The sequence below is a fragment of the Bufo gargarizans genome, chromosome 9 (genome assembly GCF_014858855.1).
Source record: "Bufo gargarizans isolate SCDJY-AF-19 chromosome 9, ASM1485885v1, whole genome shotgun sequence".
NCBI lineage: Eukaryota > Metazoa > Chordata > Amphibia > Anura > Bufonidae > Bufo > Bufo gargarizans.
The window spans coordinates 54,105,825-54,125,515 of record NC_058088.1 but is presented as its reverse complement, the minus strand read 5'-3'; the positions used below and the strand labels follow the sequence as shown (position 1 = coordinate 54,125,515).

Here is a 19,691-nt window from a genome sequence, read left to right as displayed (position 1 = left end):
AAAGTGTTTTGTTTTGCTTTTGTTTTGTTTTTTGCACCAGCAGAATAGTGGGCACAAAGGAGATCAACTGTGACAGAGGTTAGAAGATCTGAGAGACTGGCTGCACTCGGGGTTAACTGACAGTCTCTTGATTCTCAGTGTTGTTGTTTGGTAATGACCACACCTCTTGTCAGGTGAAGCTTGTGGTCATTACTGCTTCCCTATTTAGTTTGGTCTCACACTTCATACCATTCGGTTGATATTCTCTGCTTGGATTTGGAAGAGTTGGTGTGTGGACCTTTCCGGTGTTCCTGCTCATCCATTTTCTATAAGATAAGTTGTACTGCTCTTTGTATTTGGTTGTTTCCCTTGTGCTTGTTGTTACTAGGCCTCAGAGAGACGCTGGTTTCTTCACATGGGAAAGAACCAGTTGTCTCATTCCCTGTCACTAACTCTAGGGCATTTCAGGGCTCCCAGGGTTTAAGTTCTGGTGTATGTATTTTCCCACCTTCAGGGTCTATTCATACTGACAGGAGTCAGGGCCAGGTCTAGGGGTTTCCTAGGAGGTGACCATTCCCCTCTCCTTAGCCTTGAGGCCTAGTTCTTTGTCTTTCCCCTTCTGTTGTTATTTGGGTGTCCCTCCGCTCCCCACTATTCGTGACATCATCATTAAAATTGGGGGGTAGCACAAAGGGGGTCATTAATTATACTGGGGGGACACTAGGGGAACGTTATGTATCTTAAGGGCACTGCAAGGGTTGGTATTTAATAAAAAGCCTATGAAATTCTTCCATTTTTATTAAAAACTGATGCAAATGCACATTAGAAATAGACGACCAGAAAATGGAAGCAAACACGGATGCAAAATGTCCAATAAAAGCTGATATTGTATGGTTTTTAATGGCCATTTTTTCCCTGTTGTGTGAATGCAGCCTTATCGTTTCTCATCAGTCGGGAGCAGTAACTCATTCTGTGACAGCTTGAAGTTGTTTTTTAAAAATTTATTAAAATCCAGAGCAGAAGGTTTTTGCTGGCAGGTTCTGCACTGTTGTTCGCTGGTACGTTATGTCTCCGGCTGGCAGATATTAATGTGGGTAACACACGGCACTGGTGACATTCTGAGCTCAGGCCGGGGACAGTATCAGGATAGGCACGGCGTAACCTGAAACAGGAAAGGTTCATTGCGATAAAGAAAGTCGTTCAGATTTATACTGGTTTGGTATTTTAAAAAAAAGTAACATTTTATGATCTCCAATAGAAATGTATGAGCTGAGTATATGGAAGTGACATCCAGGTCAGAGACAGACACAAAATCCCTGCAGCCACATCCATAGCGGTCTCTACAGTGGGCATCCAGTGCATTCAGAAAGTCTTCAGACCCGCTCAGTTTCCTCACATTATGTTATGTTGCTCCTTTTTTTTATAGCAGTTATATTCTTGTACATAGGAGCAGTATTATAGTAGTTATATTCTTGTACATAGGAGGCAGTATTATAGTAGTTATATTCTTGTACATAGGAGCGGTATTATAGTAGTTATATTCTTGTACATAGGAGGCAGTATTATAGTAGTTATATTCTTGTACATAGGAGCAGTATTATAGTAGTTATATTCTTGTACATAGGAGGCAGTATTATAGTAGTTATATTCTTGTACATAGAAGCAGTATTATAGTAGTTATATTATTGTACATAGGAGGCAGTATTATAGTAGTTATATTCTTGTACATCGGAGCAGTATTTTAGTAGTTATATTCTTGTACATAGGAGCAGTATTATAGTAGTTATATTCTTGTACATAGGAGGCAGTATTATAGTAGTTATATTCTTGTACATAGGAGCGGTATTATAGTAGTTATATTCTTGTACATAGGAGGCAGTATTATAGTAGTTATATTCTTGTACATCGGAGGCAGTATTATAGTAGTTATATTCTTGTACATAGGAGCGGTATTATAGTAGTTATATTCTTGTACATAGGAGGCAGTATTATAGTAGTTATATTCTTGTACATAGGAGCAGTATTATAGTAGTTATAGTCTTGTAGATAGGAGCAGTATTATAGTAGTTATATTCTTGTACATAGGAGGCAGTATTATAGTAGTTATATTCTTGTACATAGGAGCAGTATTATAGTAGTAATATTCTTGTACATAGGAGCAGTATTATAGCAGTTATATTCTTGTACATAGGAGCAGTATTATAGTAGTTATATTCTAGTACATAGGAGGCAGTATTATAGTAGTTATATTCTTGTATATAGGAGGCAGTATTATAGTAGTTATATTCTTGTACATAGGAGCAGTATTATAGTAGTTATATTCTTGTACATAGGAGCAGTATTATAGTAGTTATATTCTTGTACATAGGAGGCAGTATTATAGTAGTTATATTCTTGTACATAGGAGCAGTATTATAGTAGTAATATTCTTGTACATAGGAGCAGTATTATAGCAGTTATATTCTTGTACATAGGAGCAGTATTATAGTAGTTATATTCTTGTACATAGGAGCAGTATTATAGTAGTTATATTCTTGTACATAGGAGCAGTATTATAGTAGTTATATTCTTAACCAAAACTCTTTTTATTGAGAGTGCATACGGTCTGGTCCAAAAAATGCGTATCAATATATAGCCATGTGCAAATGGCAGCAGTAGAATGGGTGCAAATATTCTTACAGACCATATCAGATCTACTAACATAGTGAGTATAAACAAATTTAGTTAACAACGAATGAAAGTAAAAGACACGGACAAGAGTGGGGAATTGGGAGGAGGGGTAGAATGGGGTGGGTAGAGGAGGAGAGGGAGTTCTTCCAATTCACTCGGGATTGCGGTATTTCTCCCATGGTCGCCACAGTTTGAGAAATTTGGAACGTGTGCGTGTTTCCCAATGGGCTAATTCCTCAAATCTAAACAGTTGGTCTGTTTTCTCGGTCCACATTAACATTGAGGGTGGCGAATCATTCTTCCAGAGGAGGGGTATCAACAGACGCGCTGCAGTAAGAAGCATGGTCGGGAGGTCAGCTTTGGCAGGGGTAAGGGAATCATTGGGACACCAGAGGAGTACTAGTTTTGCATCCAGATGTACCTCAGAGGCGCAAATCCAGTTAATTGTGTTCTCTATTTGAGACCAAAAGGGGCGAATTTTACTACAGGACCACCATATGTGTGACAAAGAGCCAACTTCTGTTCCACACCTCCAGCACTGCGATGGAATATCCGGGTTGAGCCTATGTAGGAATTCTGGCGTTTTGTACCAGCGGGTCAGTAACTTGTAGGAATTCTCCTGAATTTTGATGCATCGGTTGAAGCCATGTGAATGGGCTAAGATAAAGGCCTTCTCCGGCTCAGTCAATTGGATTGTGAGCTCCTTTTCCCAGGCAGACACAAAGTGCAGTGCTGGAGGAGCAGAAGAGAGCAGCTCCCTGTAGAGTGTCGAAAGGGGCTTTTTCGGTAACTCGGGAACACAAAGCTTCTTCTCTAGCCAAGTAGGTGTATCATCAGTGGGGGAAGGTAGCTTGAAGGCTTTAACATCACGGCTAAATGCCCCAATAGAAAGGAAGGAGAGGGCTTTGACCCTCGGCAGAACCTGAATCTTGTCCCATGCCAAGTCCCCAGACGTAGAAGCTATATCTTGTAAGGTAAGGTCAGATAGTATGCTCCAGACTCCGGAGGGTTTGAGTATATCGGGGTGAATATAGTTCTGTAGTAGATGCAGGGGGAGGTGGATATTAGGGAACCTGATGTCTCGGGATTTATACAGTTTGGCCCATTCCACTAACATGCCTTTCCAAATGGGAGAGGCAAATGTGTTATTCGGGGTGCATGTGCGGATTCCCCATAGGATAAGTCCTTCTTTGTAGATGAGAAGAGCACGTTCCAGCTGTACGCAAAGATTCGGAGGTTGGCGTGAGAGGAGAGAAAAGCACCTGTTCAGGAGCGACGCTGTGTAATAAATTTGGATGTCGGGCATACCAAAGCCCCCAAATCTCTTTTCTCTTGTCAATATTGAGTACACTATCCTGGAGGACTTGCCCACCCACATGAACAAAGAGAACACACGGCGTATTTCCATAAAAAAGGAGCGGGGTAGCCAAATTGGTAGTGTCTGTATTAAATATAGAAGTTTGGGTACAATGAAGGCTTTAAGGAAGTTCTTCCTTCCTATCCAGGAGATGAAGGGGAGTTTAAGGGACTGTAGATGTGTTCTAATATCTTTGAGTAGGGGGCCGTAGTTGAGACTAAATAGGTCATCTTGGTTAGCCGAGATTCGTATCCCTAGAAACGTAATATCACGGGGGGCCCAAGCAAAGGAGGTGGCGCGTTTAAGGTCCTTGACTACATAGGATTTGCATGAAACATTCAGGGCCATGGATTTGCTATAATTAATCTTGAAATTAGAGATCCATCCGAACTCTTCGAACAGAGAATGGAGCCGTGGGAAAGAAATCGTGGGGTTGGTGGTCATAATTAATAGGTCATCGGCGAATGCTGCGGTGGTATGCATACAAGAGCCCATCTTGATGCCTTCAATGTCAGGGTCTTGTCTGATCTTGCATAGCAGCGTTTCCATTACTATGACAAAAAGAGACGGGGAGAGGGGGCATCCCTGTCTAGTGCCATTGGATATTGCAAAGGCAGGGGAAAGAGTGTCGTTGACTTTGACTCTGGCAGAGGGGGACGAGTATAAAGAGAAGATAGCCGCGATAAACTGATCAGGGAAGCCAAATTTCGACAGTGCCGCAGACATGTACTGCCAACTGACCCTGTCGAAGGCCTTTTCCGCGTCTGTGCTGAGCAAGGCTAGCGGAGTTGAAGTGCTCCACGCCCAATTCATGAGGTGGAGGAGGCGGACGGTATTTTCGTTCCCCTGCCTGCCAGAGACAAACCCAACTTGCTCCCTATGGATGATATCGGGGAGAATCTGCTGAATTCGCTGAGCCAATATCTTAGCCCACCACTTTACGTCCGTGTTAAGGAGGGGGATTGGGCGATAACTACCACAATTTAGAGGATCTTTGTTCTCTTTATGAATAATCGTAATGTGGGCCGAAAGCGATTGGGGGGGGAGTTGGCCACCGTTCAGAAGGTGATTACACATGGAGCGGAAGTGGGGGACTAGGACATGTTGAAAATTTTTATAGTACGTAATGGAGAAGCCGTCAGGCCCAGGGCTCTTCCCTGAGGGAATAGAGGCCAGTACTTTCCGCGCTTCAGCATCTGTTATTGGGGCTACTAGCTGAGTTGCCTGGGATTGGGTGATATAAGGGAGATGTAGGGAGGAAAGGAATTTTTCCGTGGCGTCCGTGAGGGTATTAAGCGACTGATTCGAGGGGGGTGGAAGATTGTAGAGCTCCGTATAAAAGGTGCTAAAGGCCGTCGCAATGTCAGGGGTGGACTTCAGGTGAGTTCCTTTAGCATCTTTGATAGCAGAGATAAAAGAATCAGAATGTTGTTTTTTAACTAGCGCTGCCATAAGTTTGTTCCCCTTATCGCCATGAGCGTACGATTTAAATCTAGAGCGTAGGAGCAGTTTGGCCGATGTAACATTTAGTAAGTTCTTAAGCTTAGTTCTAGCATCACTAAGTTCAGCGGCACAACTAAGCGCCTGTGATTGTTTGTGCGTAAGTTCGAGCGACTCAATTTGGGACATAAGGGTGGCAATGGCTTGAGAGTGTTGTTTTTTAACGTGGGAGCCGAGGGCGATAAGTTCACCTCGGATCACCGCTTTATGGGTTTCCCAAACAATCGGTGGTGAGGGAGGTGTGGGGCCTGCATTATTCCGCTGGAAGAACTCGGTCAGTGAGGAAGCTAGCTTCTGGGAGTTGGTTTGATCTAAGATGAGGGTGTCATTGAGGCGCCAATTCCATTCCCTTTTTGGAAGAGAGGTCAAGGTGAAATGTATAAAAATTGGGGAATGATCTGACAAAGTAATATTACCTATTTTGGCGTGCAGGAGCAGTTGGGCATGTTTTGAGGATAAGAAGAAGTGATCCAGTCTATGGTATGAGGACTTGGCATGGGAGAAGAAGGTATAATCCCTACCAGAGGGGTTTAGAGTGCGCCATGTGTCAAACACACCTAGTTTTTTCAAGGCCAGTTTCAAACGCCTCAGTCGCATGTGTGTAATAGCCGATTTCCCGGAGGAGGAGTCTAAGCTAGGATCAAGGGATACATTAAAATCTCCCCCTAAAATGACAATGCCCTCTTTGAAGGAGGATAGGAGCGTGAGGGTCTGAATCAGCCATTGGACCTGTCCCCTATTTGGAGCGTAGACGTTAGCCAGTGTGATCTGGGTGTCAGCAATTGCGCCCTTCACAAACAAGTACCGACCATCCGGGTCTGAGGAAGAAGCCGAGACTACGAAGGGTAGTTGCTTGTGAATGGCGATGCTAACACCTCTGCTAGCCGAGCTATGTGTGCTGTGGTACCATTGTGAGAATTTTTTGGGTGGAAGATTAGGTATCTTACCCGACCGGAAGTGGGTCTCTTGGAAGAATGCTATGGAGACTTTGTCTTTCTGCAGTAGAGATAGGATTTGCGATCTCTTACATGGCTCATTCAGACCTCTAACGTTGAAAGAAGAAACTATGACTTCAGCCATCCCCGGGCGGTGGTTGGGTACATTGCATATCATCAGTTGTAGACCAATCGAGCGTGGAAGAAGGAGGGAAACACACGGTAGGAGAAGGGAGGACACAGACAAAATGAACAAAACATCTGCAAATAAAATAAAAGAAAGTTAAATGCAAAAACCAGCATAAAACACAGAGAGATGAAAGCTCCACAGGGCGCCCGATGTTGAAACGATCCTTTTGCATGACGGCGGGCAGCCGGGATCTACCGGGCGGGGGGTCTCGTGGAGCACTTGAGGGCCAGAAGGTGGCCATCAGGGGGTAGGGTCGTGAACCAGGTTAGATGCTGGTTAAACCCCAACTTCTTGGGGGGAGGGGGGGGAAGGTAGTGTGAACCATAAAACTTAGCAGTAACAAGGTCCCAAATAGAACGAAAAGGGAAAGTCTCTTTCGTGCTGTAACAAGGGACGCCATCTTGGTGTCATCAGGGCCACAGGCTGGGTGATCACCGAAGGAAGTGCCCTTTTATTGGGCTGTAGAGTTGATTAGTGTCCCATAGGCGACATATCATCTCAGCGGTGCGGAGGAAACTCGGAAGTGGCGGGAAGATGGTGTTCCCGGTTGGGTCTGGTAGCTTTACCCGAGGTGACAGTATTCCACTGGACCGAGCTTGGAGGCGAGGGTATTGGCTCTCCCTGGTCGGCAGGCATCCAGGACGGTGAAATACGGTGAAATACCCAAGTGAACCCAGGCAGCGTTTAGATCCTGAGGGGAGCGTATAGTAATCTGTCTCCCGTTCTTCATAACGGCCAGGCCGAATGGGTAAAGCCATCTGAACTGGATGGCAGAGGCCTTGAGAGCTTCTAGGAGTGGCCGGAGAATTCGGCGTTTCGCCAGTGTAGTAGGAGCCAGGTCTTGAAAAAACAAGATCGGTGTGCCTTCAAATTCCAGGCTATCTGCTTCTCTACTTGCTTTCAGCAGAGCCGCAGTGTCCACAAAACTTAGAAGGCCACACACAACATCTCTCGGCGGATCAGAGCCTTTAGGTTTAGGTCTCAAAGCCCTGTGTATCCTCTCAATTGTGATTTTCGCAGCTCTGTCCGTTCCCAAAAGATTTGCAAGAAGATTTTTTCCAGAGCTTCCGATGCGAATGATTCAGGCAGGCCCCGGATGCGAATATTTCGCCTGCGGCTGCGATTTTCTTGATCCTCGATGCGCAGTAAAGCATCATTAAGCAAGTCTTTTTGCGAATTTAATACTGCGCATATTTCTCCCTCATGGCGAATAATCGCATCATGCGAATTTTCTAAGTCCGCCACCCGCTGCCCCATGCTGCGCAGATCTACCTTGATCTCTGCTAGGTCTTGTCGCAGGGGAGCCAGAGCGGCGTCCAGGACCTCCCGAAGTGCCGTCTTTGATAGAGTTCCACTCCGTTTTCGGGCTTTGTAATCCGAGATGTCAGAAGCGCTTCCTGCTTCAGAATAGTCTTCTCCCTCAGAATGCTGAGATGCAGCCGGCGCCATCTTGGGAGTCTCAGCTCCACGGGCCTTGGGCTGCTTTTTCAAGTATTGCTCCATATCTGGCTGCTTGGAGCGGACCTGGGTGGTCTCTAAAGGGTCCTTGCTGCGGTCTCTCCCCACTTTGCCCATTTGCGCAGGTAAAAAAGTGCTTTTAATGGGGTTAATCACCAGCTAGTCGGAGGAGCTCAGCAACAGGCAGCCATTCAGGAAGGCAGCCAAGCTCCGCCATAGTAGTTATATTCTTGTGCATAGTAGCAGTATTATAGTAGTTCTATTCTTGTACATAGGGAGCAGTATTATAGTCGTTATATTCTTGTACATAGGAGCAGTATTATAGTAGTTATATTCTTGTACATAGGAGGCAGTATTATAGTAGTTCTATTCTTGTACATAGGGGGTAGTATTATAGTCGTTATATTCTTGTACATAGGAGCAGTATTATAGTAGTTATATTCTTGTACATAGGAGGCAGTATTATAGTAGTTATATTCATGTACATAGGAGCAGTATTATAGTAGTTATATTCTTGTACATAGGAACAGTATTATAGTAGTTATATTCTTGTACATAGGAGGCAGTATTATAGTAGTTATATTCTTGTACATAGGAGCAGTATTATAGTAGTTATATTCTAGTACATAGGAGCAGTATTATAGTAGTTATATTCTTGTACATAGGAGCAGTATTATAGTATTTATATTCTAGTACATAGAAGCAGTATTATAGTAGTTATATTCTTGTACATAGAGGCAGTATTATAGTAGTTATATTCTTGTACATAGGAGCAGTATTATAGTAGTTATATTCTTGTACATAGGAGGCAGTATTATAGTAGTTATACTCTTGTACATAGGAGGGAGTATTATAGTAGTTATATTCTTGTACATAGGAGGCAGTATTATAGTAGTTATATTCCTGTACATAGGAGCAGTATTATAGTAGTTATATTCTTGTACATAGGAGCAGTATTATAGTAGTTATATTCTTGTACATAGGAGGCAGTATTATAGTAGTTATATTCTTGTACATAGGAGCAGTATTATAGTAGTTATATTCTTGTACAGAGGAGCAGTATTATAGTCGTTATATTCTTGTACATAGTAGCAGTATTATAGTAGTTATATTCTTGTACATAGGAGCAGTATTATAGTAGTTATATTCTTGTACATAGGAGCAGTATTATAGTAGTTATATTCTTGTACATAGGGGGTAGTATTATAGTCGTTATATTCTTGTACATAGGAGCAGTATTATAGTAGTTATATTCATGTACATAGGAGCAGTATTATAGTAGTTATATTCTTGTACATAGGAACAGTATTATAGTAGTTATATTCTTGTACATAGGAGCAGTATTATAGTAGTTATATTCTAGTACATAGGAGCAGTATTATAGTAGTTATATTCTTGTACATAGGAGCAGTATTATAGTAGTTATATTCTTGTACATAGGAGCAGTATTATAGTAGTTATATTCTTGTACATAGGAGCAGTATTATAGTAATTATATTCTTGCACATAGAAGCAGTATTATAGTAGTTATATTCTTGTACATAGAGGCAGTATTACAGTAGTTATATTATTGTACATAGGAGCAGTATTATAGTAGTTATATTCTTGTACATAGGAGGCAGTATTATAGTAGTTATATTCTTGTACATAGGAGGCAGTATTATAGTAGTTATATTCTTGTACATAGGAGGCAGTATTATAGTAGTTATATTCTTGTACACAGGAGGCAGTATAATAGTAGTTATATTATTGTACATAGGAGCAGTATTATAGTAGTTATATTCTTGTACATAGGAGCAGTATTATAGTAGTTATATTCTTGTACATAGGAGGCAGTATTATAGCAGTTATATTCTTGTACATAGGAGCGGTATTATAGTAGTTATATTCTTGTACATAGGAGCAGTATTATTATTTTTTTGTGTGCATGTAGATGATATTGCTGTGCGTTGTATGTGTTAGAATTTTTTTTGCCCAAACTAAGGTTCAAATTTTTATATTATAATATTCCTTGCACATTGCTACAGAGACAGAGCTGGCATTTCCACTAAGATGACTTGTTTTATCATGAAGCTCAGTACACAACACATTCCAGTGACAGGTTATGAATTACTGGATGTATTACAACTTTTCTTTTTATATTCTACATGATTATGTTTTTTTTTTCTTTTTATTGATTAAATTAACTTGTTGTAAGGAGCAGGTCGGTCATGATATTTTTATTTTTTTTCATAACTGTGATGTATCCTTTGCCTCCTCCTTGTTCTCTGCATGGAGCCGCTGTCCTTTCAGATGACTTGTTATAAGGTGATAATCTTCTGTTACATTTTTCATGAGACCTGCAGCATAAGGTCGGCCGCTGCATCTCATTCCTCCAGTCAGAAAGCGGGTCAGGTTGAGAGCGAATATTAATTAACATTCATCAAAGTCCCCACCAAGAAGACCTCTAAGTGTGAGATTAGGATTCACCGAGACGTCCACGAGTAAACATTTCATTAAGTGCCTCTGAACTGAAGAGCCTCACAATGATCTTTGATACAGATCAGTAACATTGTTCTTTTTTTTTCCTTTGCTATTTTTACATTTTTTTTATATGCCAGCAAACGAAATAGAAGCCGCCAAATGCCGAATGCAAAATGCATATGGCCGGAGCTGAGAAATTCTCCCACTCGGTCCGGTCTGCAGAATCATTATCATCATGAAGCTGGCGGATTATTTTATAATTCAGATTAGTTATGGGCGAGTTTCCTTGGACAGGAAATCACAAATATTGTATCAGTAATGTAATCAAAATGTCTTTTAAATGGACATTTACATTTCTCTTTGCCCTCCATGCCCCTGTGAGCAGTGTTATAAATATTAATGACACAGATCCGAACATTTAAGGCAAAAAATCTGGAATTATTTTAATGTTAGCAGCATTTTAATACAGTGGCATTAGTGCTTCCATTTTAAGAAAGCCAAAATACTGTCGTCTTATTTTACCTCTTAAAAACACTAGGGCCAATTTCTAAGAAATTTATGTAAAGCAAATCTGTCAGCAGTTTTGACCATGCTAAACTGCTGACCACACTACATATAGGCTGTGGAGAGCAGGACCCACAGTCTACTGGTTAGAGGCTACAGCTGTGACTCAGGGCAAAGGGGAGGGGCTACGAAGCAGCTCTATGTGGAGTGCACTTTACAGTGACGCTCCACCTCCAGTGCACTTAAAGGCTATAAACACTGCAGCAGGTTTTATGATTGCATTTTACTAATTCTGGGCAAATTTTTTTTTTGGGTTGGGCTTTATAAAAAAAAATCTGCAGTTTCTGTGATGCATGCAGTTAAAAATCTGTCTATTTGCAGACTGTTCCTCCTTGAGTTCCGAAGGCTGTTTATGAGGTCAGGAGATCAGGTATAAGGCTGCACATGACGGAACTCAGGAAGTACATGCCGCAAATAGACTTATTCTTATCCGCATGTATCACAAAAACTACTGAAAAATTATAATACTTAAGACCATTTGAAAAATTATTATTTAGCCCAAAATGAGTAAAACCCAATAATAAAACATTGCTCCGAATGCATCTATAGACTTGAATTAAGGAGCAGAATCTGTCAGGATAAAAGTTCATATCCACACCACTCCTGATAATAAATCTCCACTATAGGTATGTTTGCCTTGCTCTCCCTGACCCCTACCTATCACTGTCAGCAGTGTACTATAGTCAAAACTGCTTACAGACGCCCTTTAAATGATCTGTATCCTTTTGGAGCTGTATTACAATCATAGAGGTAAAAGAGTATGTCTGACTGCAACCACCACTAGGGGGAGCTTAGGAGCCTACAGCCTCAATGTATAATGGTATGCAGCAAGCACCTAAGCTCCCCCTAGTGGTGGCTGCAAGCAGACATAATTGTATTATTAAGTCTTTGCAGGGGATTGGATGTGGGTATTACAATGATATATTAAGGAGTTAATCAGATCAGAATTTTGAACTGCTTTAATTAAAGATACACAATCTTGGTAAATGGTGCATATTCAACTTAGGCTGGGGTCATTAGAAAACTATGGTCCTGTCATTCTCCCTGTTAAATAAAATACAATTTGTACGGTCACATTTCTACTCAAGGAGGACATCGGCCCTCATAAGCCTTAGGTTACCATAGGATCCTGTGGAGAATTTTGGCAACTACAATCAAGCCAATTTAAACATCAGAGAATAAACATTAGAAAATGTTTACAGTATAAACATATATCTTGTTTTCTTCCTTACTGTATTTTACTTGCAATACCAGACCTGACCACTGGGTGTTCGTCTACAGGTGGAACCATTTACTTCAATATTTTAAAGAACCACCTAGTGGTAGAAGCCTGTATTGCAGCGTTTTACAATTTCTCAATTTTTTTAATATTTACATTGCCCTTACCTAATTGCACCCACTTCACCCCTGTCTTGCCCTTAGCAGAAAAGCATAATGATATTTTGAATAATAAAATCCTGGGATTCTGGGTAACGATTCTTGCTATGGGCTGATGGTTGTCAAAAATATTTCTTCAAATCTGAACAGTTCTCTGTATATATTAAGATTCTCAAAAGTCTGATGAGAAAGATTATTTTTTAATCTTTCCCATTACATAGCCAATGAAGTGCTTTGTATGATGTAAATGAGGAGAGGGCGGCCAGCTTCACGTCTCTGTTGGCATATTTAATATGTCGAAGCTGAAGTCATGTTTGGATTAAATCGCTGCCATTACAGATCTGACGTCTGTCTGAGTTCAGTGAATAGGAACAATGCCGCTATTTTGTGATGCTGTCGCATTTAAATTACTTACATTTGGTAAATCTCGGTATTTAACATTTTCCATAGATCAGTAGTCACCAATAATTGTCTCCTGGACGCAGACGGCGGCTTCTTCTGTGGATTCTGTGAGAATGAATGAAACATTGCGGTTTTCCTTTAGCATTGTCAGTGACATGTTATAATATCAGCGTGTAGCTGGCCAGCTAAGACCTGTCCTAGTTTGCTAATATGCCTTATATGTGTATACAGCTAGACCTGCCAATAGCCTTAATACAGTTCCTATGTTTATGTGTTAAAGACAAAATCAGAGTTATTTACTGTGACATCATGTTTTGGATGTCATATAACTGTTATATTTTGTGTTCACAGAAGCAGAAAAAGATAATATGCCTTTAAGATTCATTTTGTAATGTAAGGTAAGCTCAGTGACACAGCAGAAACAACAGAAAGCATAGTGTTAATCTGTTGTTGCTGTGCAGAAGTCTAGACCAATCACAGCCAGCTTCTCACACAGCAAGAGTTTTCACCAATCACAGCCAGCCTCACACACAGCCTGTCTGGGAATTCCCTTGGCAGGAGCTGCTAGAATCATTATTCAGCAGAGACAGGAGCTGAAGAGACATTTGCTCCACTGAGAGCTGTGTTTTTATGGAAGCAGAGAGGCCAAAATAGGTATTTAAATCAGTTATATAATGTTTCTACTGTTTGTATAGTGATTAGAACTGTATACTGAACCAGTTACATGTGTATTTAAAGTTCCACCAAATTCAAATTGAAAATTCAAATTGCAAGCATACAAACCAGATTCCATACAAATTGCATACAAACTGTGAACTGCTCATACAAGATCATAAGCAACTGCATACTGCAAACCAAGTTGAGCAAGCAGAACTATTAGTTAGACCTCATATATACCTCTCAGAGAGATCATAATGTGCTTAAATAACTTAAAGTGACAGTACAGATTCTGAAGAGAGAAATAAATCCACCATTTTATGTTGACTGACAAGATTGAACAGTTCAACCACCATCTTATGCATACCGCCATTTTGTGATATCTTTTCAACACGTGTTTCGTACATGGACTATCTATTGCGGAGGTGGCAGTGTTATACAGTACAGACCAAAAGTTTGGACACATCTTCTCATTTAAAGAGTTTTCTTTATTTTCATGACTATGAAAATTGTTGATTCACAATGAAGGCATCAAAACTATGAATTAACACATGTGGAATTATACAGATAACAAAAAAGTGTGAAACAACTGAAAATATGTCATATTCTAGGTTCTTGAAAGTAGCCACCTTTTGCTTTGATTACTGCTTTGCACACTCTTGGCATTCTCTTGATGAGCTTCAAGAAGTAGTCACCTGAAATGGTCTTCACTTCACAGGTGTGCCCTGTCAGGTTTAATAAGTGGGATTTCTTGCCTTATAAATGGGGTTGGGACCATCAGTTGCGTTGTGGAGAAGTCAGGTGGATACACAGCTGATAGTCCCACTGAATAGACTGTTATAATTTGTATTATGGCAAGAAAAAAGCAGCTAAGTAAAGAAAAACGAGTGGCCATCATTAGTTTAAGAAATGAAGGTCAGTCAGTCCGAAAAATTGGGAAAACTTTGAAAGTGTCCCCAAGTGCAGTCACAAAAACCATCAAGCGCTACAAAGAAACTGGCTCACATGCGGACCGCCCCAGGAAAGGAAGACCAAGAGTCACCTCTGCTGCGGAGGATAAGTTCATCCGAGTCACCAGCCTCGAAATCGCAGGTTAACAGCAGCTCAGATTAGAGACCAGGTCAATGCCACACAGAGTTCTAGCAGCAGATACATCTCTAGAACAACTGTTAAGAGGAGAATGTGTGAATCAGGCCTTCATAGTAGAATATCTGCTAGGAAACCACTGCTAAGGACAGGCAACAAGCAGAAGAGACTTGTTTGGGCTAAAGAACGCAAGGAATGGACATTAGACCAGTGGAAATCTGTGCTTTGGTCTGATGAGTCCAAATTTGAGATCTTTGGTTCCAACCACCGTGTCTTTGTGCGACGCAGAAAAGGTGAACGGATGGACTCTACATGCCTGGTTCCCACCGTGAAGCATGGAGGAGGAGGTGTGATGGTGTGGGGGTGCTTTGCTGGTGACACTGTTGGGGATTTATTCAGAATTGAAGGCATACTGAACCAGCAAGGCTACCACAGCATCTTGCAGCGGCATGCTATTCCATCCGGTTTGCGTTTAGTTGGACCATCATTTATTTTTCAACAGGACAATGACCCCAAACACACCTCCAGGCTGTGTAAGGACTATCTGACCATGAAGGAGAGTGATGGGGTGCTGCGCAAGATGACCTGGCCTCCACAGTCACCGGACCTGAACCCAATCGAGATGGTTTGGGGTGAGCTGGACCGCAGAGTGAAGGCAAAAGGGCCAACAAGTGCTAAGCATCTCTGGGAACTCCTTCAAGACTGTTGGAAGACCATTTCAGGTGACTACCTCTTGAAGCTCATCAAGAGAATGCCAAGAGTGTGCAAAGCAGTAATCAAAGCAAAAGGTGGCCACTTTGAAGAACCTAGAATATGACATATTTTCAGTTGTTTCACACTTTTTTGTTATGTATATAATTCCACATGTGTTAATTCATAGTTTTGATGCCTTCAGTGTGAATCTACAATTTTCATAGTCATGAAAATAAAGAAAACTCTTTGAATGAGAAGGTGTGTCCAAACTTTTGGTCTGTACTGTATATGAAGAAAAGTTGAAGTTAATAAAGAAGTTATTTAAACCTACTGTTTCCATAGAACGATGCTAGAGTAATTACAGAGTAACAAACAGTCTGGTTAGACTAAAAGTCAGAGATACAAAAATTCTTTTAATGCCACAGCGCAAAAGGCACTTCACAGTGCTGCGCCTGCCACACTGCGTGTTTCTGCTGACGCCCCACATACGTGATCCACAGGGCTGCAACATTTAATAGATCTCATCTATAATGAATCTACATAACACGAAAAATAATATTTTAACCCCTTAGTGACTAGCCTGTGTTGGGCCTTACTGATTAACGTTTTTCTTCCATTTTCCATCATCTCCTTCCAAGAGCTGTAACTTTTTTATTTTTCCATCTATGTAGCTGAATGAGGTATGTTTTCTGTGGGACAAGTTATAGTTTTAAATGGTGCCATTTTGGGGCACACAGTTTTTTTTTAACCACTTAATAGTGCCACATGGGGACTATAATAGCAAATCTTTTGATTGCTTCTAAAGTACAATGCACTATCCCTATAGTGCAATGCATTTTAATGTCGGTGCTATACTGATATTGACCAGCAGGCTGTGCCAGAGACGCGCAGCCTGCTGGGGAACACTCAAGACAGGCTTGGGGCTTATACCAGGTCCCAGCCTATACACACGCATAGGCATCCCGTGATCACATTGGCGGGGTGCCAATGCCCACGGCATGTAAGGTGTTAAACAGCCTGAATTGGCACTCCTGCCAGACCAAGCAGTTAGAGCAGGAGGTCGAATGTGACATAAGCCACATGGATAATAATCTGCGCAATTATCCTCTTGGGTGAATCATTAGTAATCTATCGGAGAAGGTGTCATTAATCGTCCATTCAAGTTTATGACAATTGTTTAAGGTGCCCTTTCATTCCTCGAAGGAAGGTTCATGATTGCGTTTCTGAGGAAATGGGCTCGCGTTTCCCGTCTTCTCCCCTGACATTCAGGGCACCACCTTCGCTGTGAGTAGCTGGGGGCCATAATTACTTTTTTCCAGCTTAATTATTTTTAGAAGCCTCTGTTACTGATCCGGTCTACTGATATGAAAACTATTGTCTTGGAAATTTATGAAGACACAGCCTCTGGTCTCCAATCACCTTCTTGTTGGGAAGGTCCTCAATGTCACTCAAGAAAGGCCAGGACTCCAATTATTTAAGGCACTTTTTGCTAATTAAAATGTTCATGGTCCTGTACCCCCTTGTTTCCACCAGTCTCTGAGCTCACTTGTCTTTATGGTACTTATACTTGCTGATTAACCAGCATAGAAATTGCATCCTCTGAGATTTATCACATAGGAAGGATGCATACCTAGAAAAATCTACAAAATTGACATATAGCTCACCAAATGTATAAAAATACAGAAAAATACATTTTGGCAGTTTTTTAGACACATGTTAATGTCAAGTAGTGCATTTGACGAAGGCTAGACTGGGAGGAGGAGTCTGAAGGATAACATGGTCTTCCACCTTAACCAGGACATGGAGGTGTAGACTTTTCTGAAAGAGGAATTTATGGCCCCCAGAATGGTCATGGATAGTGTTAAGTTACTGTACACTATGGCCAACAGACAGTTTCCTGGACCCTCCAAAGGAACGGGCAGTGGCAAAAATGTTGCTGTAGGCGGCACGAGTAGCAGCAAAAGACAAGGAGGGGATAGAAAGAGCTGCCACTGTCATGCAGCGGTCGTGTTTTGACCAACAATCCAGCTGTACTGGAATGGTTGACTCACTCTTCAACATCATCTCAGGTGACAACAGATACACACAGCTAGGAATTAGTGGGTTCCTCTGACATCACACTTAGTTGGCATGGCCCAGGAACTTCCTCTGTGCCCTCACCTGCCCTGAACCTGCCTCCGTCTTTTGCTGCTCCTTCTGCTAGCCAAGTAATGTTAGCCGCCAGCTCTGCTCCACTGTTCAGCGACGATCAGCATTGTGAGGACAGTCCGCAGTTACAGGCCAGCATGAGGGGGCTAGAACCTGGGATCTTTTGATCCCTTATCCCATTCACCCAAATAGAGATCTATTATGGTGAATGGCATTAGACTGCGCTCCCTACTGAGCTGTGCCTCGTACACAGCGCAGCATAGAGCTTACCATGGCAGGTCTGTAAAGCTTCGGAAGCGTCCAAGCTGTCATGGTAACCAACCAGAGCCCTGCGATTTCACTGCGGTGGGCTCAGATGTGAAGGCAGAGGGAGCTGCATCCCTCTGCCTTACCTCACAGCGTTGATTGCGGCATCTGAGGGGGTTAAACGATGAGGTTCAGTGGGATTGCCGTTCCTCATCATTGCGACTGGGTGTCTGCTGTATGATACAGCTGGCATCACTGGATGGGCTCACTGCAGCAGCCCGCTTCATACATTCCCTCAGCCACTGTGATGTATGGGTACACCTGATTTATAGCGATTTGTGATGAATTAATTTGGAACGAATCAAATTTCTTGGCGAACTTCAGCAAAGTTGCCAAATTTTTTTTTTCAAAACTTTGCTTATCTCTAATCATCATCAGTGATGAGCGGCAGGAGCAATATTCAAATTTGCGATATTTCATGAATATTTGGGCTAATATTCGTGATATATTCGCAAATTCGAGTTCCCCAGTCATCATTTTCTTGATTGCGAATATCGGCAATCTGAAAATTTGCGATAAAATTTAGCGATACCAAAATTTGCGTTCAACACTACTCTTAAAGTCAAAGGTATTGCAGCCTTCTCATTGGCCTACAAGCAAGAAGCGGAGAGGGATCATCGGTACTGATGAAAAAATATCTAGAATATTCGCTATTCCGAAGATATAGCACTAAATTCTAGATAATAGCGAATTCTCGAAGTGCCGATATTTGCGATAAAAAATTGCGATTAGAATATTCGCGATCAACACTAATCACCATAACAAATTCTAGAGTGAAGTCAACACTATTCTAGGGGTCTGTGTGAAGGTGTCACCAACCTTAGGTCCCTGTGAAGTCAAACTAGAGTTATAATTTTTGTTACTTTGTGCATGTTACATAACACTGACCTGGGGCCTTTGTGAAGGTAACACTGAAGTTGCGGTTTTCCTATGGGAAGAGTAAAAGTTATTTGTAAAAGATGAAAACCAGTTCTAGGATGTTCCAGGGTTCCATAGCATCAAGTGTAAACTGCAACTAACTAGCTTCACCTAGAGTGTACTATTTCTGGTGTACTGTAACCATCAAGAATCTGTGCGAAAGTGAAAAGTAAAGTCAACTCTTTACATGTTTCGATCTGTGATCCACTGTTTAAAGGGGGAGCACTAGACCCCCCTCCTACATACTATGTAGCGATGTGTATCTTTTACATAATATTATTGATATTATGACTTTTTTGCTGCCATCAACATTGTTGTTTCCTGCCTTTATTTCTCTGACTTTCATGTTTCCCTGTGGCTTCCTGGAGTTTGTCTGCCTTGCATAAACATAGTTTGACCTTCTGAAAACCTACCTGGAGAGCACTTGCAGTTTTATAGCATCATCACGCCGGCTTGTTGAGGTTTCGCACCCTGTGGGGGAGCGTTATTTTCTGCCTGTTGTGTAAGCCCAGTGCTGGGTCTGGTGTTCTGCCTCTCCTCCTCCTCAGCATTTCCGGATATAAAACCGATCATAAACAGGAGATATACTTAAGCCATAAAAACATATTACAGCCAGTGTATCATCGCTATGTGGAGAGCGAGCGGCTGCCGCAAGCAAACGACCTGGCGCCTTCCTCTCGCGTACTTGTTTGCACTGAGAATTTTTAGGAAATTGACTTGGAAATCTGAAATCAAAAGAAACAAATCAATAATGTCAGGGTTGCTGCATGGAAAGAAACACAAAAAAGACAAGTATTGGGCAACTATAATGTTGGAGAGGGCATCTGATTACTACTAGTAGTAGCCATTACTTCCATGGCAGATTATTCTTTACCCCAGAGGCAAGTAAGTCTGTAGATGTTCGTCTCTGTATGGAAGGAGTCTGCTCATGGACATGGAAAGGGACCTTTCGAGCTGTTTCCTAGTTTGAGTGTGACAGCTGCTTATC

General features: G+C 41.7%; 1 long non-coding RNA gene across 1 annotated transcript; it reads right to left on the bottom strand.

Moving 5' to 3' along the window:
* Positions 1-877: 877 nt before the first annotated feature.
* Positions 878-19,414, bottom strand: LOC122919650. Its single transcript, XR_006386816.1, has 4 exons — positions 19,117-19,414; positions 18,674-18,713; positions 12,909-13,000; positions 878-1,141 (listed from the first exon to the last, which is right to left on the bottom strand). It is a non-coding gene; the product is annotated as an uncharacterized LOC122919650 (long non-coding RNA).
* Positions 19,415-19,691: the final 277 nt, after the last annotated feature.